We start from the raw sequence: 25,989 nt of genomic DNA on the forward strand, positions 1-25,989 counted from the left end.
GATTTCATTTTAGCTGAATATACCATATGACATCTTGATTTTATACTGATACGCCGAAGTATTGACATGTAATGATTTTGGTGTAAATCACATGCTTTCATGCGCAGAAATGTTATAGAGCATTTTATATGAAATAATAATATTAAGTAATTCTATTGAACTAATCACCAGTTAATCTGACACTTAATGAAAAAAGTAACACTAAATGTGGCATGAAGGCAGCTTTTATGGACTTAAACTTTAATCAATTGTATGGGAGTCAAAGGTGTTATTTTTGCTGATGGTTGTGAACAAAGGATGATGGCATTTACTAAAGAGTTTCTTGTCTTCATTATTCTAGGTTGAATTATAGCTCCTAAGCAAAATGGGAAAAGCTGCATGTGTTGATGATAAGAAGAAGCTATGAGATTGAGAAAAAAAATACATGCACGGTATTTTTTCTTGCAGCTGCTTGCTATTACTAAGTATATGCCTATTTTACAGGGTCCTGATTTGGAGACCTACAACAGGTGCTGCATTTTGGCTTTACATTAACCTACGGTTCAGACTCATATTTGATGCTGAATTCGTTGCCTGTTCCTTGTGTCTACTTTTACTGTCAGTCTGATTTGAGACAGGAGAGAGGCAGAAGTTCCCCAGGCAATTCAGGTATAGATTTAGGGCTGTTTTGCCTTGAAGGCAACATGGAGGCAACTGTCTCAAGCTGCTTGGCTCTGCAAATGCAAACCCAAAGGCAGTATGGATCTACGACTCTTATTAGGTCTCCTCCTTGATTTTGCTCCAGAAGTAAATAGTCATCTCAGGGGCCAGCTGATCCACACAGGACTTACCTTCTGTCCTTTATTAGTGACAATAGTGGGCATTTTTGTGCAGCATGTTATTTGTAGCATACAGTTCAAATGACAAAGACAAGAGTCTTTGGCTTTTGTCATTAGTCAGAGCTTCCCTGGTCTATATTTATGTACCCTGAGTGTAAAATCAGAATGGCATGACCTAAATTTATAAGAAAATGCTCATAGTATGGTATAGAAACATAAATACACCACATGTAAGAATAAGTACTTGTGCCCAAGCCAGTCATGCTATTTGCTTATCATGTTCCATATTCAGAACTTGGTGGAACACATCCCAGTTATTCACATTAGATCCAACATTGCTGTATAATGAGTGATGAAGTGGGTGAATAAAATTGGAATAAAGATTTCAACAAGAAAAAAAGAATAGATTTTTTTGGGAGTTTTGTGAAAAAAGAGATTAATTTTCAGTTACTTAATTTATGTTGTAGATCACAGGCACAGCAGTGTGGAGAAGCTTGTATGAAAACTGTCTACACAAGCCCAGCCCAATTCACTGCAAAAAGTTTTTAATTCTTTTAGAAATTTTTAGAAAGAAAATGAAAAACTTGCTCAGACATATCCTTTCTGATGTTTTTGGAACATTCAGTACCACAGATATGGCCAGGAACAAACTATGAGTTACATCATTTAGGACTATTCCCAAATCACAGGTTGGATTGGGCTCTAAATTACATTAATTCCTTCAGCAAGAATTCTAAGGCTTGGTCAGACCAGAAGGACATACATTAATAATAGTGATAAGCCCCTTTCTGCAGCCAGGTTGTAAATTTGGGTCCAATGTTACAAGGCCAATAATACTGTTGTGAATGAAGTTATTGTGCTGAATTTGGTCATGTAGCATGTCATTCTTGCTCTGTGCCATTCTTCCAGTAGACTCCAGCAGCTGCCAGGCAAGAAGAGGTCATGTCTGTAGTGAGTGAGATGCCAACCCTCCCGACAGTGGTTTAGAAATTGTGATAAAAGAGAAGGAAAAAATACCAACTGAGCACATGGGTTAATGGCTACTATTTTAGTCTCTTGGGGCCATTGCCAGCTGCCATTAAATCAAAGTAGCCTTCAGGCTCTACTTGGTTTCACGATGAATAATTTAGGTTTTCCTGGTGCAGAACCAGATTGCATTGGCTTTGTATGATAGATTCTACAGATCTCCACTGTGGGCACAGCAGTGTGAATATATGGTGGCACATGCTGGTTGCAATGGTCAACCTACTCTGTCCTCCAACAGCAACAAGCAATAATCTTTATGAACCAGAGGTTTTGCACATCCTTAAAGATGTCTTCTTTCTGATTTGGATACTCTGCAGTTTTGTGGAACCACTTACTTATTGTTAGTCAAAATCTTCTTTGGTATCCATGTATTTTAAGGAGTTAACTAAGGGTCTGGATATTTTCTACCCACTGAAAAAGTAGTTCATATCTGAATAAATAACTGAAAATGGCTTCTCACTGTTCAGGAAGTACAATCAATTTGAAATTAGGATTATGGAAACATCTGTGAAAATTCAAGTGTCATCTCAATTTGGGCTCATTCAGATCCTGTATTTTTTCTACTTCCCAAGCAGTGCATTTAAAATCTAATCCTAATTAACACACATAGTTTAATTATAGCCAACAAAATATTCTCCTAAAATTGTGTGTGCTGGTTGGGGGGTCGTGTAGGGAGGGAGGAGGCGAGGGGGAAACTAAACAAATGTTCACTGATTGTAAAAATCCTTGTTTCGTTAATAATATAAATCTTTAAAGACTTTAAACATACACTGAAGTTTGCCTCTCATGAATCAAAGTGGCATAAAAAGCACGTAGCAGGCACAGAACTCCTACTCCCTCTTTCTCCTTGCTCATTTCTTTGCAATTTGAAACAAAGAAACTCTGCACTGGAATTTAAAACTTTCCTTTTTGAGTGGATTTCCCCATATTTTATCACATTAAATATACAATGCTGCTACAGGTAAAACAAATCACAGATGTTATGGACAGGCCTTGGGAAGATTCTAAAATTTAAGTGAAGAACCAGAAAAACTGAGGTGGTCTGCTGCTGCAGATTTTGTTGTATGTCAGAAGAACTCCTTGATGTTACAGGATGGTTTGGAAGTCTGAGATTTTCAATACTTTTGACTTTTGCTTTAAGAGGTGTTGAGAAAACCATTATTTTAGGCTGTTTCAGAATGCTTCTGGATCAGACCTCAAAGTGCAAAGTATTCCAGTTTAGGGATACTGTAGCCTCTTATGGACACCACTGGATATCTCAGGACCCCTTTGCTCACTGAATCTGGACTGCTGAAGATCTGATTCCTACTCTGCAACTCTAGCACTTCACTGTGGAATCAAACATCTTGCCTGTCTCCTTGAGTGTTCCTGGAGTCCCAATTCCAGCTACCCTAGTTCCCCAGAGCAGCATTTCATGTTCACCAGCAGCACCATAGTCCCTCAAGGTTCTGTTTAAGATACAAGTAAGATATTTTTTTAGGGATTTTGGGAAGAAGTTTTTTTAATTATGTAGCAGGGAATCAAGAAGCATAGGCCTAATATTTTGTTGAAAACAATACGGTACCTGGTTCTTAACTTCCTCTAGGATATCCCATTCCTGCTTTGGTCTGCTTGCGTCTGGGGCTCTGTTAAGGTTTCAGGTCACACACAGTTCTCCATGTCAGATGAATCCTATAAGGATCTCCATATTTTGATGACAAATGCCCTCAATTTGATCAGAGGAGCATCACTTCTCATGCATTTCTAGCCTTTTGCTGTTTTGTCATTTGCACAGATCTTTCTATTGCATATTTCAAGTGAAAAGGTTTTCTTTCACAAGGTTGTTCCAGCAGTCTTGCAATAATAAAAGTTGATGGATCTAGATTTCTTCGTATTGATGCCTTTCCAAGAGGTGTCAAGATCAGCATTTTTCCTGTCCTCGCGGTAAACTAAAATAGAATTGAACAGCCTTGGTTTGACAAGGTCAGATACGTTTTCACTTCATAAAATTAAAAGGAGATTAAAATAAAAAATGGACTTGGTAACATCTTTTGAATACAACCCATTCTATCAATCATGACAATGGAAGCAAATAGTAACCAAAATTTTCCTTCTTTTTGGATCAGATTTATATCTGCTTTCAACAAGAAAAGATTAATTTTGGGGTCAGCTCTGGCTGATCTGAATTTTCAATTTTTTTTCTTTCAGAGTGATTTAGAAGATTAAGAAACATAATTTCTCTGCTCTAAAACTCAGCTTTATATCCCATCAGTAAGACTAAGAACATAATGTAGCCCAAATTTGGACCAGAAAATTAAATTAAAATAGGAAGTGTTAGTGCAGAAATGGACCTTTTCCTTATCTGTTTCCCACATGTGCCTTTGCACTGTATCCACTGACTTGATTGAAAGTAAGTTTTCCTACTGTGTTGCAAGCTCTGCGGAGGCAAAGGCCACCATAGAAGGCTGAGCTGAGATCTATTTCACCTCATCTCCCACATCCCATTGTCAGAGGGGTTCTAACAGCAGACACCTCACTGCCAGTGCTGCTGCAAGAGACAGCAAGAACAGTTTGATGTTCAGATCCCAAATGGATTTTAAAGTAGACAGTGACTAAAATCATGTTCTGATTTCTGAACTAAGCAAATGTGGTCCTGAAGTCACTTGGGCAGAACAAATACAGAGATTCACTTTTCAGATGTAGGCTTCAATTTTAAAGAATCATTTGATTATGTTTATATGAATAGCACTGTCTTAATTTTGGGGTCAAGCACCATAAGTTTTTATCCTAAGTGCATAGTTTATCATGCATCCAAAGGGTAGGTAATACAGTAGCGGTGATAGCTTGCTTTCCTTGTTGTGTTCCTGCAGTGAATTATAACAGACTCTTCCAGCAGTTTGTTAACAAGACAACTTGGGATGGAACCTGCAGCACTTCTGAATTTCCCTCTGTTGTTGAAAAAGCATTTCCAGTCATCATTTTTGTAGGTGCTGTGTTGGTGGTACCTGGAAGGGATCAGTCATTGAGGTCAGTTGCTGAGGTGAGTAGCTCGAGAGAGGATGCCTTCAGCACCTGAGCGGAGGGAAGCTCAGTGTCCAGGAGTCTCAACTCAGAGCGGCCAGAGCCACCGAGGGAGCCGCAAGTCCTCGACAGGACTTGTCCAGGAGCCGGCAGCTCAGCTGACACGAGCAGCTGACTGACAGGGGGCGGAGCCACGAGGAGCGGCACCAGCCCTGACTGGTTAAATCCTACCCCTGGGAGCGCGGCGAACAGGGTGGGTTGAGGCAGTTTGCGCAGCAGTTCGAGGGGGACGATGAGCACTCGCCTTATGACCGGGGCCTGGTCTGGGAGCTCTGCTCTGGCTACCCGGGCGGTGGCCGGCGTAGGCACTCAGAGCCAATGAGACGAGAGGCTGCAGTGCAGAGCTCGGAGTGTAGAGAGTGCCTGCACTGGTCTCGTGAGGGAACAGTGCACAATGGGCAGGGCTGCACTCAATGTTGCCTGGTGGAGGTCCACCTGCAGCAGGTGGCTGGGCTGCAGGATGCTGTTAATAGGCTGCGAGATGTCAGGGAAGCTGAGAGGAAGCAGGACTGCTTGCTCCAGGCCCAAACTGTGCAGGCACCTCAAGCATCCACTGCAGCTCATGGAGGAAAGAAGGAGGCCGTTAACCCAGGAAGCTGGGAAACAGCAACAGAAAAAAACAGCAAAAAAAGGAGGAAAAGGACAATTAAAAGCAAGCGTCTTCCTCCTAAATCTGTTGTCTCCACCCAGAATGGCTTTGCTGTCCTGGAGGGGGCTAATGAGGAAACACCCTTGCACCAGAAACAGCCGGCTGGTGCACTGGTAAAGAAGATCACTACTGGTGCTGGCAGGAAAAAGTGGCCGGTCATAGTAGCAGGGGACTCTACTTTGAAAGCAACAGAGGCACCCATCTGTCGGCCTAACCCAGTCTCGAGGGAGATGTGTTGCCTACCAGGAGCACGGATCAGGGATGTTGCAGAGAGGCTGCCTGGTCTAGTAAGTCCCATGGACTATTACTCACTCCTAGTTGTCCATGTGGGTGCTAGTGATATAGGCAGCAGTAGCCTGGAAAACATTAAAAACGACTACAGAGCCCTGGGAGAGGTGGTTAGGGGCTCTGGAGCTCAGATTGTCTTTTCATCAATTCTCCAGAATAAAGGAGAGGACCTTAAAAAGGCTAAGAGGGTTGGCCAGGTTAATAAATGGCTAGAACCGTGGTGCCATAGTCAGGGGTTTGGGTATCTTGAACACGGGACCCCAGTTAGCAGGCCAGGTCTACTGGAAGCTGGTGGAGCTGGTCTGACAAAGAAGGGGAAGAGTGGTTTTGGTAGGAGGCTTGCCAGACTGGTCAGGAAAGCTTTAAACTAGATGTGTTGGGGGAGGGGGCCATCATTCCATCCCAACACACCCAGTCAGTTGCCAGCACCTATAATAAATGCCCGGAGCAATGCAGAGACATTTCAGCCGCCCCAGCCAATGCATGAGCTGGCTTCATTTGGAGCTCGGCTCAGGTGCCATACGGGGGTATGATATAATAGGCGTCACGAAACATGATGGGATGGCTCCTATGACTGGTGTGTTGGAATGGAAGGTTACAGGCTCTTTAGAAAAGACAGGCCTGACAGATGGGGAGGGGGAGTTGCTATTTATGTTAGGGATAGGCTGGAGAGTATGGAACTCTGGGGACAGGTGAGCAGTCAATAGAGAGTTTGTGGGTCAGGGTTAAAGGGAGAGCAGCGATGGGAGACATTACGGTGGGGATCTGTTACAGACCGCCTGATCAAGAGGAATCTGTGGATGGAGTGTTCTATAGACAGATAGGAGCAGCTTCACGCTCGCAGGCCCTTGTTCTCATGGGGGACTTCAACCACCTTGATATCTGTTGGAGTATGGTACAGCCCAGCACAAGCCATCCAGGAGGTTCCTCGATTATGTGGAAGACAATTTCCTTCTGCAAGTAATAGAAGAGCCGACAAGGAGAGGTGCCATGCTTGACCTCGTGCTCCCCAACAGGGAAGGGCTGGTTGGAAATGTGATGCTCCAGTGCAGCCTTGGTTGCAACAATCATGAGATAGGTGAATTCATGATCCTCAGGACAGTGAGAAGAGTGTGCAGCAAGCTCACTGCCCTGGACAAGAGAGCAGACTTTGGCCTCCTCAGGAACCTGCTTAGTAAGGTTCCATGGGATATAGCCCTAGAGGGCAGGGGGGCCCAAGACTGTTGGTTGATATTCAAGGATCATCTACTATGAGCTCAGGAATGTTGCATCCCAACTAGAAGGAAGTGCAGCAGGAGGGCCAGGAGACCTCCTTGGATGGATAAGGAGCTGCTGAGCAAACTTTGAACGAAAAAGTGGCTTATAAAAGGTGGAAGCAAGGACAGGCAGCCTGGGAAGAATACAGGGATGTTGTCTGGGAAGCTAGGGACCAGGTTAGGAAAGCTAAGGCCCAGTTAGAATTAAACTTGGCTACGGATGTTAAAGATAACAGCAAGGGATTCTGTAAGTACATTGCAAATAAAAGACAGACTAGGGACAACGTAGACCCCTTCCGGAAGCTATCAGGAGAACTGGCTCCCAGGATTTGGAGAAGGCTGAAGTTCTTAATGACTTCTTTGTCTTGGTCTTCACTGGCAAGAGCTCTTACCACACCACCCAAGTCTTGGAAGACAGACGCAGGGACTGTGAGAATGAAGACCTTGGGCCCACTGTAGGAGAGGATCTGGTTTGTGACCATTTTAAGAACCTGAACATGCACAAATCCATGAGACCTGATGAAATCCATCTGCAGGTCCTGAAGGAGCTGGCAACTGAAGTTGCTAAGCCACTGTCCATCATATCTGAAAAATCATGGCAGTCAGGTGAAGTTCCCGATGACTGGAAAAAGGGAAATATAACCCTCATTTTCAAGAAGGGGAAAATGGATGACCCGGGGAATTACAGACCAGTCAGTCTCACCTCTGTGCCTGGCAAAATCTTGGAGCAGGTTCTCCTGGAAGGCATGCTAAGGCACATGAAAAACAAAAAGGTGCTTAGTGAAAGCTAGGATGGCTTCACTTCATAGAAGGCCACCAAATTGGTCAGGCAGGATTTCCCCTTAGTGAGAGCCAGCACGGCTTCACTAAGATGAAATCCTGCCTGATCAATTTGGTGGCCTTCTATGATGGGGCTACGGAGCTGACGGACAGGGGTACAGCAGCTGATGTCATCTACCTGGACTTGTGCAAAGCATTTGACACTGTCCCACAAGACGTCCTTGTCTCTAACTTGGAGAGACATCAATTTGATAGGTGGACCACTCAGTGGATAAAGAACTGGCTGGATGGCCACATGCAAAGAGTTGTGGTCAATGGCTCAATGTCCAGCTGGAGACCAGTAATGAGTGGTGTCCATCAGGGATCGGTGCTGGGACCGGTCTTGTTCAACATCTTTGTCGGTGACATGAACAGTGGGATTGAGTGCGCCCTCAGCAAGTTTGCCGATGACACCAAGCTGTGTGGTTCGGTTGATACGCTGGAGGGAAGGAATGACATCCAGAGGGACATTGACACGCTTGTGAGGTGGGCTGATGCCAACCTCATGAAGTTTAACCATGCCAAGTGCAAGGTCCTACACCTGGGTCAGAGCAATCCCAGGCACAGCTACAGGTTGGGCAAAGAAGAGATTCAGAGCAGCCCTGCAGAGAAGGACTTGGGGGTGTTGGTCGATGAGAAAATGAACATGAGCTGGCAGTGTGCACTCGCAGCCCAGAAAGCCAACTGTATCCTGGGCTGCATCAAAAGGAGCGTGACCAGAAGGTCGAAGGAGGTGATCCTGCCCCTCTACTCTGCTCTCATGAGACCTCACTTGGAGTATTGTGTGCAGTTCTGGTGTCCTCAACATAAAAAGGACATGGAACTGTTGGAACAAGTCCAGAGGAGGGCCACGAGGATGATCAGGGGACTGGAGCACCTCACATATGCAGATAGGCTGAGAAAGCTGTGGCTGTTCAGCCTGGAGAAGGGAAGGCTGCATGGAGATCTCATAGCAGCCTTCCAGTATCTGACGGGGGGCTATAGGGATGCTGGGGATGGACTATTCGTTAGTGACTGTAGTGATAGGACAAAGGGTAACGGGTTAAAACTCAAACAGGGGAAGTTTAGATTGGATATAAGGAAGAAATTCTTTACTGAGAGGATGGTGAGGCACTGGAATGGGTTGCCCAAGGAAGTTGTGAATGCTCCATCGTTGGCAGTGTTCAAGGCGGGGTTGGACAGAGCCTTGTGTGACATGGTTTAATGTGAGCTGTCCCTGCCCATGGCAGGGGAATTGGAACTAGATGATCTTAAGGTCCTTTCCAACCTGAACTATTCTATGATTCTATGACTCTATGATTCTATGATTCTATGCTCAGTTTTTTATAACAAATACCGCAACTATGCCAGACATTATTGCATAGAGAAGGAATAAAACTTCTTGTAAACTACAGTATTTATGCCTCATTCCCTCTGCATTTTGGGGATGGACTGATACTGGAGGTGACTTAAAGTGCTTAGCAAGTGCTGAGAGAGATCAATCATCTGCTGTTTTGTCTGAATTAGGAATAGTCATAGGTGGAAACCAGTCCCATGCCCTTTAGAAGATCAATGCAAGTGGTGGCTACAACATATCTATGCAGAGTAAGGTATGAGGGCAAATGATGCTTGTAATTCTGAAATGTCTAACCCTAAAAAATGTCTGTCAGCTCAGAGGACAGCAGCCAGTTTATTGTGCAGGACAGGTGAGAATACATGATTTCTCTCTTCTGGTCTGTTTTTGCAGAGATTTCAAAAACTTCAGGAGTTTGGTCTTCATTTTTAAAGCTTTACACATGGGATCTAACCAACTTACTGGATGGGACCACTCCATCCTCCCTAGTCAGAGCTGGTCTTCATAAGAAAGACAGATATCCTGAGAATTGAGCCAAGGCTGCAATTTTCAGGCATAATGGTGATAGTCTCGGGAAAGGAACAAGGATACAAAGCTAAGACTTACTTAATTGCCCATAACAAGGATGTGACAAAAGGACCTGGGACTACAAACATACCCTTAGCATCGCTACTCTATGATCAGAATAATTAAGGAGCCTGTGTAGCAACTATGGCTTTCTAAAAGGTATCTTAAGAACAGTGTTTTCTCCACTACACACATCCCATAATAAGGTGATTCCTTATGGTACTTCATGAACTTGTTGAGTCCTAAACTGACCCATAGCATTTTGCTGTTGATATTTCTGAGCTTTTCCCAGTTAGTAACTATTCAGGGAAAGAACAAAGTTGTAATTATTCTTAGGTCTCAACTGTAAATGCAGTATTATATCCTTCCCCCCCAAGAATGACATGGGCTAAAAATTGAGCTTGAAATTTATTCTGTAGCAAAATTGTGGAAAGCCAACAAGAAATAATAAAATAAATTGCAGTGACACACATGAGCAGTTAAAATCATGTAAGACATGTATTCAGAGCTGCAAATGCTTTTTAAACATACTAAACCATAAGTGGGTTAAATTTATCACCTTCCATTTTGATTTAAAAGATGTAGGAGAACATGTAGCTGAGGATTTTCTAAAAGAAGTAGTGATTTGAGCATGTTGGGGGTGGTGGTGGAATTGCTTGTAGTTTTATTCATTTAGGCATATCTTATCACTCCTCCTTTTCTTCCTTCTTGGAGGGCAATGAGAGAACCCAGATGCCAAGCTGTGGAACATGTTCTTCTGACACTAGCATCTGGCTCCTTGGCAGAATCCTCCAACTGTCATGCTGACAGCTTTCCTGTTGTGTCCTCGTATATTTTTATATAAGAAAATTGCAGATGGGTTCTCTTCTCAAACTAATACGCTATTCTGTTGACCCTTATCATGCAGAAATGTGTTGGTTTTATCTGTTTGTGAATGAGACCTTGGCCAAATATACTTCAAAAAGGATACTTCTCTGTTCATCTCTGAATTTGTCTGCAAGCTGTCTGGGAAGATGCCAGAATCCTATTACACACCCTTTTTGTGCCTTTAAGCAGTAAGTCCTTCATTCTCTGCTGTACAAATAGATTGCACTTTTTGCAGCAAGCACTCTTGTAAAATGCAAGCATATTTATTTAATAGTTTCAGTTAAAAAAAAAAAATCTCCCTTGAAATGGAGAGAAATGTGGTTTGGTTTGCTTTTTTTTTTTTTACTGGAGGTTTTTGTTTGTTTGTTTTTCATTTGACATTACCTAGTATGCCACTGCCTTGAAGGGGTTTTTTCCCCCCCGAGTTTTACCAGAGACCTCCAATCCAGAAAGCTTTATAATGTTACTGAAGCAGCACAGTGACTTCATTAAAAAAATAATAAAAATTAAAAAAAAATCCACAAAGATTTCATTTAACATCCTCAAAAATCTCCTGGTATTTTCTAAATGGAATTTTCATAGTCCTACATCACATTTAGGCACATGCCTAATTTATGTGAATCATCATGAGTAGTCCCAGTGACTTCCCAGTGAAGCACAATTGTGCTTCAATTTAAGGCTATGCTCAGAGAGAGACTGATGGGTTCTTCACTTCAGGCTTGACAAAGCCCATATTATCAAGATGACAATAAAGAATACTGAAAGTTCCCATGTTACTTCCTCTTGCTTTCCTCCTCTGTATAGGACTCCTCCTATGGATGTTATGTATTTGTCTCTTCTAAAAAAATCCAAAGACTGTTTCCGCTCAAAATCTCAGGTCTCCTTTAAATACATAACTTTATCAGCATAAATAACATCAAACACAGATAAGAAAATATCACAAACCCACAAATGAAAAATTATCTGGGACCCTGCTCAATGGAGACTCCAGCTCTATGGGTGCTGTCCATGGCGGCTCTTCAGGGCTTTTAAAAGTTGGCACCCACTGAGAATATTTAGCCATGATTCATGAGCCCACTCAGACTCTGACCTTTCACCATGCCGCAACCCTCCCCTCAGCTGAAATAGCAGAAACCTGATCCAAATGATTCCCTGATGGTGATATGAAAGATTGCCAGCTCTGATGAAGCCAGGTGGATTCTACTGAGCATGCTCTCTGTGTCCACACCAGGGGAATATCCTTGGAGCTTGAGTGCTGTAAGCTTCTTCTAATTTATTCTCCTAGCAACAGATATTAAGACTTGATTGACACTGGTTTCTTTTTTGATGCTTTTGCAATAAATAAAGCCATAATGAATAATTTAATTGTTCTCCCACCATGGTTGTTCAGATTGTGTAGCTATTAAAAAAAACCCCAAACAACCAAAACCCAACCTTGAGTCAGCATTAAAGAAAGAAGAGGTAAGTTTCTACAGGTTTCTCATTCCTATTATCACAAAAAAGAATCTTTATAAATTTCCAGCAAATGTAAGCACACAGAAGCAAAACAGGTATGGGCATGACTATTATGTTAACTGATACATAGTTGCGTATCATTTTTTCATCTGAAATTTGTCATAAATAAAATAAATGACATTAGAACTATTCAGGAAAGATCATAAATATCAAGAATGAATTTCTGCATTAAGCATTAACTTTGATGGGGCTGAGATTTCACTGTAGTTTCCAGCCACATAGTGCAAGTTATTTCCTGCTGCTTTCTTGTTTCTGTTTCAAACATTCTGATTCACCATTGGGTTAATCATCTACTAAATACTGTCTCCAGGTGGCTTGGGTTTGCTGTTGTTATCTCCATGGCCCCAAGGGACTATACTTTCCAAAGAACTGAGGGGAGCCCAAGCACTGATATTATGCAAGCTATAGAGACAGAAACAAAATACATCAGCAACAGTATCAGCATGCTTTCATTTATACCATGTTCTAATTTGAACATACTATGTGCTTTTTGAAGCACTTAGCATTCACCCTGAAGTCTCAAGTCATTCCAGATTGCGTAAGCAGGTAAAAATGATATTCGTTAAAGAGGCACAGAGAATCAAGAGAAATATGTACTGTGAACTAATGGGTGGAGTACTATTAAGAGAAACTTAGTAGGTTAAAAGTTTATATTTCATATTTAAGTGGTTACTGTTGTGCTCATGTTTACTGTATTTATTGTTGTGTTCAAATTTAGGTGACTACTGTTGTGATATCCCATGTTCATATCAATTTGAATAAGAATTATCACACGTATGATGCTTTTGGGTATAGGGTTTATTTCTTACTTCAGCCATGGATCCCATAGGCAAACAATTTACCTTATCGTCTTTCTGTAAAACAGTGATAGTGCTTTTGTCTGTTACAGAGGAATTCAAAAAGTAGATTTATCAGTGGTTGTGAGATGCTTAACTACTGCAATAATAAAGGACATATCAAAGCTTGGGATTTTAGACAGGCAAGTTAGGGATACATAGGAATGTCAGTTAACAGGATAAGGACTTAGATTCAATAGATTGAGAATTTGTACACTGAGGATCATTACCAGACATGGAATTATTTTAATTCAAAGAGGCAATAATGTTGTTAAGTGGAAAACCTAGAGGGAAAAGTATAGAATTCTTGGGACGAACAAAGAGTTTACTGTTTGTAAACTCTTTAAGAGGTTTGTTCATCTTCAAAATATCAGCATCTTGTCCTGGGTTCAGCAGTAGCAGTCATTTTTTCACCTTGTTAGTAGCTGGTGCAGTGCTGTGTTTTTGACTTTTGGCCTGGGAACAGCGCTGATAACACTGATGTTTTTAGTTACTGCTCAAATGTGTAGCCTGACCAAGGACTTTGTGAGTCTCATGCTCTGTCAGGGAGGAGGGGAAGCTGGGAGGAAGCAGGGACAGGACACCTGACCCAAACTAGCCAAAGAGGTATTCCATACCACAGCACGTCAAGCCCAGGAGGTAGAACTAAGAGTTACCCAGACGGGCTGGTTCACTGCTGGGTGGGGGTGAGGTATCAGTCAACGGGTTGTGAGGTGTTGTATTCTCTTCCGTTGTTATTTCCTTTATCATTATTATTATTGGTGGTAGCAGTAGTGATTTGTGTTATACTTTCGTTACTAAACTGTTCTTATCTCAACCTGTGGGAGTTACATTCTTTTGATTCTCCTTCCCATCCCTCCAGGAGTAGGGGGAGGGAAAGAAGGGAGGGGAGTGAGAGAGAGACTGCGCGGCTAACTTGACAACAGGGTTTAAACCACGACTCACCTGAAGAAAACAAATTAAATTGTTCTCAAATCTTTCTGGATTAGTGAAGAAAATAAATTTCTGAAAATTGTTAATCATATAAACAAAAACTGGGAGGAACTGGTTCTTCTATACGCTGACGGTGAGGTGTCAAGAAAAGAGATAAGGCTAACCAAAGACTGGATCAAATGTATAAATATCACCTTTCAGTAAAGGTGGTGATTAAGGAGAATAATTTCAGATCACTTATCCATTCCTATCCCTCACAAATGTTCTTTCTTTCCAAATTCAGCCACAGGTTCAAGCTGTTGCTCTGCCTAGACACTTGTCATTTGATGGTTTCTCTAAGGCCATGCAGATCAGGAGGTGTTCCATCATTTGGATTTTTCATGTTTGTAAGTCTCTGAATTGTAATAGACCCAGTTCTGGAGATTAAATTTTTTTCTTGCCTTCTTAAGTGATGATTCTAAGGTTTCCAAATTTCCCAATCTCTTTTTGCAAGAACAGCATGAAGTGTAGTGACACAAAGTTTTTTTATTACTCTATTGAATATTGCAAACTCAGTGATACATTCAAAAAGCCTTCTGAAGTTGAAGAGTTTCCAGAGCTGCATGGTTGTTTTGAACAATTTCAATCTAAACAACAAAAGGTATCTAAAGAAAATGAGGATAAAGCAATAGAAATTATATCCAAGCAAAAGCAAAAATTCAGTTTCTATACTTCAGAATCAGAGAATTTGGACAACATCCAGTCTTTATACTGACTACAAGCCTAGTATCAAGAATTTTTTAAATGTGTGTTTACAATGCAAAGATTGAGAACAACCAATATAGTATCTGTACCTAAAAAATGAAGAAAAAAGTGATCCAGGAAACTACAGACTTCAAACAGAATATCAGCAGTATGCAGGTTTAAAACAGATTTTAAAGGAAAGAACATGAAGAGAAATTGAATACAGGTTGATTACAACATTGGTTTCACAATGGTAGATCAACTTGGATAAACCCAGTATTTTTTTAAATTAGGTAATAGATTTCTTAGACAATGACAATGGATTGTACTTTATTCTTGAAGTTAGTAATTATTTTTACAAGAGAAGTGTGAGAACAACAAGGAACAAATGCTTTCATGGTTGGTCTCAGGAACATATTGGTTAGTGATATGAGATATAGATATAGGAGTAAGAAGTGCATGTGTATTTGGGAGTTGTTCAGAGAACAAAATGGGAAAGCATCACCTTAACAAAGGATTGGATCATCCTTTGTTAAAAGGAAAACCAGATGATTTTGTTAATGCAAGTGATGAGATGAAATTTAATAGCACAGGTTGCAAAAGCAGAGATTTATGGATCAGTAAGTAGAATTTTTTTCTTGAATATAGTATGTATTTATCAGTTGAAGGTAGTGGAAATTTGAACACAATAGTTTTCCTGCATGATTATCAGTTGCCATGTAGAGCAACTTTTAAAGTCTATGGGAATTGTAAAATCTAGTACAATTGTAAAATACACTATCCATGTTTTTTCCATTGTTAAAAGCAGTGACAAGGCCTCATTTATTTTATACAAAGTTCTGGTCACTTATATTCAGGAAAGATAACATTAAAACAGAAGAGAAAGACTACTGGTATGCTTATAGGAATGAAAAATTAATCTCTTAAGAGAGATTAAATGAGATGGTTTGTTAAGCCTAGACAAACAAAGGTTGAGAGGGGACAGGAAGATTCCTCAGAAATATATTCAGGAGTGTTAAAGACAAAGAACAGCGGTTTAACTGAAAAGGTAATAGTGCATAAGAGCAATGGTTCTAAAATTATGAATAAACATAGAATGGAATTTAGCAGGTGGTTTCTCACTACTCTTGGAGTTATATTTTTTGCGTATAATAGAATGGATAAAGCTGAAATTGTTTGAATATAATAATTCATAGAAGAGTTTGTGTGATTAAAACTGGAGAATTTCTGGAACAGGGAAACTGCAATACAAGTGTTTGGATATCCAGCATGGTGGTGTAACTGAAAGAGACTGACTTAAGACTGAAATGCAGTTTGTGTGCAACCTCCTCATATTGCAGACATACTGTATTTCAGAGTTTTGACTGGTTTCTCAAAGGGACCAGCAAAGAACTTGCTTCCTCCATTCTTAGGCAGAGCTTGTCCACTCTTCCTCCCTCCCAGTACAGTCAGATTGGCAGGAATATGTAGCCTTTCTTCTGTCTTTCTCTGAAGGGCTGGGTATGATTTGCTTGCTAGGATCACCAGGGTGATTTACTATACCTCAGCAATCTGTTGTTCTCCTGTCCTCCTCTTGCAGGACTTCACACCTTCGTAAACTTGTGTTTAGTTACAAGTTTGTTAGGGCATGCAAGGAAGCTTTTGGTGGCTTACAGAGCTTGGTGGCATGTGGCGCAGATTATGTGAAGTAAAGCCTTGACTGTGTGGTTGTGTCTGACACTACTGGGATTCTACAAACTGGTGCTGCTTCAGGTTTCATGTGCCTGCAAATGTGTTAGTGCTGTGATGCTGCAGTTGGGCTCGTACCTGCTGTGTTGAAGTTTTCTTCAGAAATTTATATCAACTTATCAACAACATGCAGTTGCTTCTCTGGAGAAATTCAAAACAGCTACAGTAATAAAGGACATGCACTTCTGGAAAGAAAAAAAAGAGAGGCTTTACAAAGTGTTTGTTAAATGATTTTAAATTATTATAAACTTTTTCCTTCAGTTTTAAAGCAAAATTGTACAATGTCTTTAGCTCTTTAGCTCTTCCCCCCCCCCCCCCCCCCGCTTGTTTCGGTAGTGAAAACCAAAACTAAACTGATTGGGTTTTCACACATATTGGAAAAACCACTAAAGATATCTGAATATTTTTCATGGTATTTTTTTTGTCTCTGATTTCCAACATAGTTTTTACCCGAAGACAGTTAGACTTTCACAACTCAGAACTGTCCATTCTCAGTGTGAATCATTTGTAAATTAGTGGTTTTACAAAGGATCTGAGAAAAGTCTAAGTTTCAAACTGAATTTTGGCTTCTCACAGACTCAAAAGGAGATTGATGAACTATGAGAAAAAAATCTGCCACAGAGATTCACTCATCCGCATGTAGACTGAAACCAGTAGCTTTTTGTGTATCAATGGTATAAACTCATGATCTGCCTGGTCATATTTAGCAGAAATGCTTGAAATCTCATATTCAAATTCTAAAATGACATAACGTTAACAAATATGGAGATTTTTAGACAGACTTAAGCTCCATCCGGTTGCAACAATATGGAATTAATTGTTCATACCTATAAGAATATGTTGAAGACATAAGTAATTTCTGGTCCCTTGTCACTATCACCCTGTGTCCTAAATGCTATATCCATGTCTTAACAAGGCTTTGCCTGAAAAAGCCTATTGGATACTTGTAACTCTTACTGACTTCAATAGTTCTCTCTTCAGTGTTCGAGTATAGCTGTCTTCAAGTCTTGCACAATTTGAACATTTTACTGAAGACTTTTTTAAATTGTTGTGAGTTTTTTATATATATATATATAACACACACTAGATGCAGGTAAAATACTTTTAAAACCCTAGAAACCACTTTTATATGACGAATTAACCTATATCAAGGATGATAGCGCTCTGTTTTTCTGATATATATGTGTGTGTGTACGTCCAGCTGTTGGCACGACTACAGATAGGTTAACAAATCATAAATCTTGTAAATAAGAAATCAGTAACAAGAAGTCAAATTTTCATGCAAGAAGAGGCTAATGAAAGCAGCTGGGTTTGGAAATAAAAGTAGGGTTTTTTTTCCCAGAAAAAACTTTTAAGACACACTACATTTGACCACCTTAGATCAATAATCCCACACCCTTTCCAAAACTTCCCAAGTTTCATTGCTGAGGACATATCCTAGTAATATATTACTGGGATAAGTCCCCTCCCAACAGCTGTTCTGGCTGTGTCCCCTCTCAGCTTCTTGTGCACCCCCAGCCTACTCACTGGTAGGGTGGTGCGAGAGGCAGAAAAGGCCTTGGCTCTGTGCAAGCACTGCTCAGCAGTAACTGAAACATTCCTGTGTTATCAACACTGTTGCCAGCACAAATCCAAAATATAGCCCTGTACTAGGTACTATGAAGAAAATTAACTCTATCCCAGCCAAAACCATTGTCCATCCCTTATTCCTTACCATTTATGTAATGCTCAGGTCCAATACAATCTCATTAACCACCACCCAGCCTTCCCATCCTTTAGTATAATACACAGATATCATTCCTCTAGTCTATAGGCCATTGTAAAATGTCCAGAAATGTCTACAAAATATCCACTGAGTTCATATAGTTCATTACTTTGGGCTCTATCTGTTATGGTGGTCACTCAGGACAGGAAAGGTGTTGTGTTATGTGGAGTTACTGGGCATTAAAACCAGCTCCGGTTGGGTCACTGCTGCACTTGCATTGCTGCTTGTAAAGCTTGTCCTCCGTTGGTTCAGGTGGTTCCTGCTATAGTACTTCCTATAACATGTAACTCAAATCATGGGCTACAATGATCTAAAGATATTTCCATTACAACGTTCTCCCTATCCCAGGTCTCATTGGGGTTGCAATGAACATCTTCCTTTGCCCCTGCTCTGGCTTGGGCTTATGCACAGACTGCAGTCCCTTAAGGGAGTACCTGCTCCAAGTGGAGCCTTATCTATGTGCCACAGTCTCTTCAAGGGTATACCTGCTGTGGCGAACTTATCCACAGCCACAATAGTTTTGAGGTGCACCTTTTCCAGTGTGGCCTTGTCCATGGGCCACAGAGCCTTCAGATTTATACCTGCTACAGCGTGGCCTTTCACACAGCCACAGTCCCTTCAGGGGTGACCCTGCTCCAACATGGCCTTACCCCTAGCTGCAGTCCCTCCAGGGGTGTACCGGCTCTCTTGTTGGCTTATTCTTGGCCACATGTTTTGGGGTGCTCCAGCGTGACCTCATGCATGCTTCGAGGTGTGTCTTCTCCTTGGGCCACAATCCCTTCATAGGTGCACCTGCACAGACATAACCATAGCCACCAATGCTTTGAGATATATATGGTCTGCCATGAGTTTATCTACAGCCACAGATACTTCAGGGTGTCCTGCTCCCACATGGGCTCATCCACAGGTAACAGTCCCTTCAACTCAAGTTCACACTGGAGTTCCAGCCTCTCCAGTACAGCACAGGAACAAGGGTAATGCATAGCCACTGCTGTTACCAAAATGTTCCCGGGCACAGCAGAGTAAGATGTTAAGCAGTACAGCACTACAGCAATAAGCAAAAGCAAAAAGTGGCTGCTAACAAGCACTAGACTCTAATATGCATTAAAGCAAGCAAGCCCCATGGCAAGCACAGGAACCTGACAATTAATAGCTAAACAGCAATAACAGCTATAAATTCGATCTAGCACAATATACAGTTATATATTTTAAGTACTAGTTTTGAATAATGAAGTAGTGGTTGGATGTAAAGAACTCCACTCTGTTCACTGGGGTTTCAATTAGGGCAGACGCCAGGGGCTTGTTTGTGGATGCAATTGAGAATAACTTCAAAAGTGACATAGGCTGAGATCCTTAAAACTTAAAGCTCAGATTCTTTCAACCCTAAAAGTGTCTGGATTTACTAGGCACCTGATTTTGAGCTCTTGAACTTACAATTGCACCTAAATTTTATGCCATGAGTAAGTGTGTGAATGCACCTTAGATCTTCATCTCCAAAGGGTCAGGAAGCCAGACCAGATAGAATTACCTGGGGTTTGACCAGTGCAGGCAAAATTCTTCTTTCTGTCAGCTTTTGCTTCAGCATCTCTGTGCTTAGCTTGTTGGCTTCTGTGAATCTTGTTCATAAGTGCCAAATCCTCTTTATGCAAGCAAGACAGGCCATGCTGCTTAACTTTAACAGTGGCCAAAAGTTGGGAATTGGAATATTTACAACATTTGGCATTTGTCAAATCACTTTGCAGATCTAGCCCAAGTACTATATGAACTTGCCTGACAATATTTCTTTTTATTGCAGGTCAGCTGGGCTAAAAAATGAGTATACGAAGTCTTCTGGATAGAATTACTGCTAGGTGTTGAAACCAGTGGGTTTCTTGTGGTCACAGATCAATAATTTTAGGCCAGCCCTTTTTTCAGGAAGGAAAATTAATGTTTTTTTTTTTTTTAATAATTGCAGAACACTACACTGACCTCAATGAAGGTGTCAATCAGCAATGTGATGGATACTTAATATTAAACCTAATTAATTGTTTGTTAGCACAGATAAGTAATGAAGAATGATAGCAGCTCTCCACTCCAAGACGTTCTCAGGAACAAGAGTTGAGCACATACAGCAACACGCAACCAGCTAGCCACCACACAGCACCATCTAGGCAGTTCCTAAGGTAACTCAAATTGTGTTATTGCGTGTTTATATAGAATAAACATTCTTTTTCCTTGACATATTTGTGTAGCTGTTTTTTACACCTCAGGCTGCATCCCACTTTCATTTACCCCGTTTACCCGCAAGTCTCTGTTTCTCTAGAAATCTTCTTACCCAGAACAGTGACAGAGTAGGAGCAACCACAATAATGCAAAAGCTGAGACAGAACGAATAAGCAGCTGGGGGATGGCAAAGGCCATTGAGGAAAGCAGAGCTGTGGAGTGTTAAGCCTAATGGTAAAGTGGCCAGACTTGCCGTTCACAACTGAGAGCATGCTGTAGAAAAAAGTTTTCTTGAGTGTGGCATAGCTCTACTTAACAGAAAGGATTTAGGGACGCAGTAGACACTTCTGTTCTATCATGTTCATTTAGATTTAAGTTCACATTTAAGTTAAATTTTCCTGGCTGCTCATAGGTAGATTTTGGCTCACTCTCTAGACTACTTCTCACTTGGGAAAGTCAGCTGTGGTGAAGGACTGCCTTTGGTCTGAACCCTGCCCATGAAGGAAGAATTTGTTTGACTGGCAGTAGGTCAGGCTTGAGATTGCTCACCCATCAGTTGACTAAATTGACATGTGAACTCAAACACTTGAAGCCTGTGCTCACAGGAGGATACATAGGCTGACAGACTCATGGGATCCAAAAACTGAGTGTATACACCACAGACTGGCATTCCTCCAAGTTAGGGACTTGGCTAGGCTTTGATATTCAAGTGATAATAGCTGAATCACTGTATCAAACAACCAAGCATTTTTACAGAAGGGTTTGGCAGAAAAAAGATGTTGCTGTTAATCTATAAGCTGGCTGCTTAAGTTTTAGAGGCTGTTGTGGAAAGGCAGAGAAAGCATGAATCACACAGTAAGAAAAATCAGAGGATAGATTTATGATCATGAAGAGGTCTGAGTGGCTCTGCTTAGAAAATGAGAACTTGGAGAATGTGGTTGCATTCCGTGGGACTTGCATTTGGCTTGAGATCCCACTATATGCCGTGGAGTAATAAAGGTGATTTTATTGCTTGACCTGATTTAAAATCAAGGTTGCTGTCCAAAGGGCAGTGTGCAACCCTCCCCACACACATGCTCCCCCTAATTCCCTTTCTTCAACTATAGCAATAATGCAACTGATGACTGAGTCACATCAATAAGCTAACTGTATTTTTTTATGTGTCGATTTTCTGTCAGATCAGTGAACTGAACTGAATCAGCCCTGAATACAAGTGAAACATCAGTAAAGTATGTTTTGACAAGGGGAAGGAGTGAGGCTGCAACACACACTTAATTGAATGTAAGTGCTCAGGTGAAACTACATCCTTGGATCCATGGAACTAACATGACCATGTCAGCAGCTGGTTTAAATACATATAGCTTTACTGTTTTTAATAGATGTACTCTAGTTTGCATCTGTTGATCTAGTTTGGTTTAGAGGTGTAAATTCACAAGCTGGTATGCAACTAGTTTCTCTTCCTGTTTTCTTCCTGTTTTTCAGCAGAAAGTTCTGATTCATCTACTCTTTAGGAAAATCTTTTTTTTTTTTTTTAAAAAAAAAGAAAGTCTACTATAAATCCATAAAAACCATCTTGAAGTCAAGCAAAATAATGTCTCTCTAGCTAAATTTATGGGGTTATTTTGAAATTTTCTCCAGCCAAAGACATGTCTAAGATTCTGGACTTTGCATGCCTGAGTACACATCTGCATCTGTGTACATGTGCTTATGTTGCAAAAAAATATTGTGTATTAGCAGCCCAGTAATTGTTTCATTAGTTTTTATTTCCCAGAAAAGAAAATGAAGGGAAAATTCTGTGATAGGAAGCAAGAAAGGTATAATTGCAAAATGCTTAGAAAGCTACAGGCAATAATTTTCTATTTTTTTATTTTTCAATAATAAAAGCCACTGATGATATCAACTCTTGTTGTTGAGGACTCTCCTGTCACAAGACCTTAACAGTTTGTCACAAAACCTTACAGTTTGTGACTACTGAAGTAAGATGCAGAGATAGGTAGAAATTCCTATGAGGTCTCCTTTCTGGGTCAAGAGAAGGGGTGTCTCCAACCTTGGCATGTTCAGTAGAATGTAGGGTTCAGGGATGTTAATCACTTCTACTTTTATCAGACAGCTTTATTAAGATCAATGATTTTTGTTACCAAATTAGAAGGGACCTAGAGCAAACTTCTGAGCAGTTATTAACACAAGTCCACATTTGCTGGAAGTACTGGCCACCTTTACATGCACTGCAATAGCTGGGAGTTACACAATATCTATATCATTTTTCACAGCTTTGTCATTAGCTGGTAATGATTTGATTATTTTGCAGATGAATCACAGTATAAATCTCTTTCACAAACACTACCTCCAAGTATTAATCAAAACCATTAAGGCAAAGCAGTCAGTGCAAATTAAAAAATTTGCATGTCTAAATTAAAAATTACAGTAATACATCATAAATAAATCTTTTAAATTCTCTATGGTCTGTATGAGCATCCCCTTTTTGTGCCTGTAATGAGCCCATGAATACAGCTCCTTTTTTCCCCCAGTCTTTTTAATCAGGCTGTAATCAAATTTTATAGGTAGAATTCAGGTCTTTCACTTTGAAGCCCACACTGGATCTTATTTGAGAAAGAAATTATTTTTCTCTCCTCATGCTTCTGAAACCCAGCAAGAGTGAAAGACATAGACTCAAAGACCAGAGTGAAAGACAGGAGTTCAAACCCATCACATATAATTTGCAATGTCTTTGGCTATAGCAAAGTAAATATTTGCGAAGAGTGATATATCTTATGCAAATAACTTTGAACTATGAAGAAAATGACTGAGTTGTGTTTTAGGTACTATTTCATTTTAGAACTATCAACACCTTATTTCCAGCACGGAAAAGATTAGAGGAACCCTCATTATTATAAGCCACTACAGAGATTTAGAACACACTTTTCTTCATTATAAATAAATTAAAAAATGTTAAAGAACAGCTCAGCAATCTTGCATTTTTCAGCTAATTACTGCCCTTCACTTGGAAAGCAGTATTCAAGGTACAGAAGTTTGCTGACCTGTTGCTGCCATTCCATTTACAAGTTGATGAAATTGGCCTGTAATAAAAATATCCTTTGTCTCCTTTCTCTAACCTCTGGCAAAGGACATATTGTGAAGAAAATTCTTGCAAAGCAGCAAATACAAAGTGTTTTCCAGTTGACAGTTAAGAGCAATGACCTCCCCTGCAACAAGTTTGCTGTGACCAGTTCCAATATCAGCTGTTGTTTTGACTGTGATCTTTTGGCTTCACTGTCTCACAGCAGTCTGATGACTGAACAACCAGCTCCAAAAAGGGACCTTTGTACTCTGGAATGACACTGAGGAAGAACTCTAAGATCCAAACCTTTCACCTGCAGTAGTTTCCTTTCAAGGCCACTGATTTTCATTCAGTAAAAAATTACACATAAATGATTAATCTTAGCAAAAACAAAACAAAACAAAACAGAACAAAAAATTCAAAACCAAATCACCAAAGAACAAGCAAAAAAAAATAAATTAAAAGCAGAGTAAAACTAATAAAAAATTTCATCTTGAATCTGACTAGATTTGTACGTGAACTGTCAAAACATATAATGAAAAAACAAAACCAACCTTGCGTGTCTTATGTTCCCCTGCCAGTGATTGCCCATGTGAAGAGTCATGGGCTTAGTTGATTACTCAATTGCTTGCTCTGCTGTTTGGGTTGCTGAGGACATAAAGACCTTTATGATAATTACCACCTTACCTTTCAGAGGTAACAGCGCACATACCTAAGAATGTACTTCAAGACAAGTCTGAATATCTGCTCTAGCCAGTTTCTGCATGGTTGCTTTAAGTGGTTCATTTGTCATTTCTTTTGTTGCATTCCTGTGTACATACATAAGTAGTTCAACATTACATTTTCAAAATAAAAGGGAAACCTGAAAGTTTGCAGACAGAATTGCATTTCAGGAGGTTTTGTTTCGTAGATGATTTGATTTAGCCTTCCAGTTCACAGACAGATAAGGCAACTTTTGTCAACTTTTGTTTAGATTCAGGAACTGAAAATCAAGTTCCAATATTTTGGGCTAGTGCTTTTAGATTGGGTGATATTGTGTCACTTCACTATTAGATGATAATTAATGGTTTGTAATTTGGCAACTCTATAATACTTTTTATTTGTACATTCAAAATGGCTTCCAAAGCATTAAATTTCAGACAATGTTGTCCAAGTATAATAACCAGAATTTACCTGTTTTACACAAGAATTTCAGACTTGCAAACTATAGACAAATTGTGTCTCAGCATATGAGGTTCATTGGAACATCTGGGCTTAGGATCTGGTGGTGCTTGTTGGTAATTTGGACAAAACAAAACAAGCAACTTACCAAACAATGACATGAATCCATTAGGCATGAGAGAAATCGTTTTCAGGTTTACAACACATTAACATTATTGAGAAAAAATGAGAGAAACTGGATTTAATTTTTAAAATTGCAGTGAATCTATCACTTCAATTAAGTTCAGTCAGGACTATTCAGGTTTCTATAGGTGGAGGATCAGATCCTGCCTTTTTACATCTGCAGCTGAAATGTCACTAGCAACTTAGCTTTTATTTTAGATTTCTTTGGACTGACTTGAGATTGTAGCAAAAAAACCTTAGAGCTTAGAAAATGTCACTTCCAAGATTAGTTTGTTTCCTTGAGGCTCAAAGAAAAGAAAGTTTCCAACTCTTCCATTGTTCCATTGTGAGAGGGAACAGGACTTGTAATTGGGGAGTTATACAAACCAAAATATCTTTTGCCCCTGCAAAACCCATGAAAGTAAGTAATACCACAGCAGCTTTGACCTCACATTCCCACACCAAGATCAAAAGAGGAAGGAACTAACATTCAAAATTTTACCAACACTGAGGATTATCTGACATTTCCTTCTTGTAAGTGTATTTAGGCAGATGAAAGTCTCTAGCAGTGCTAAATCAGTATTGCACACAATAGAATTTTACAGGCTCCCCTTTGCCCCTTGTATTTGTATAACTTCCCTTCTAAAGGTTCTAATTCCGTTTCTCTCTCTTTTTTTTTAATGTAGTATAGATTTCATGTAAAGCCACTGCATGAGAGAGCAACAGTTTTTCTGTTTAGAAAGTCTTCTAGAAAACAAATTCTGCTTAAAATGTTTAAATCAAAAGAACATTGTGCAAGTTATTTCTGCTTTTAAAATTCTGTACTCCAAAGTTTCCTCTCTACTAATCAATGTACGTATGTAGTAATCATCATATAGAAGTTCACATATATGGTTCTTAGCATCAGGTTTATGCTCACACATTTTTTTTGTTTACAGATTTCAGGAAAGTCTGTCATTATTGTTGCCTACAGATCTAAGAGCTTCGGGATTGCTTTCAGTGCTCTAAAGATAGGCTCAGTCCATCTACTTAATCATATGTATTGGATTTGTTTCTTTAAATGGGGAAGGCAAGAAAACCATGCCTGTCTCAGTGTCTTGTGGTTCTTCTTTACCAGTGACCTGTCAGAGTGGGTAATGACTTTGCAGGTAGCTTACTGCATCAGTTTTTCAAGTGGAGAGAGAGGCTGCATGCTGAGGGGTTGAAGAATGGCTGCATAAAAG

The sequence above is a fragment of the Psittacula echo genome (genome assembly GCF_963264785.1).
Source record: "Psittacula echo genome assembly, chromosome: 2".
Lineage (NCBI taxonomy): Eukaryota > Metazoa > Chordata > Aves > Psittaciformes > Psittacidae > Psittacula > Psittacula echo.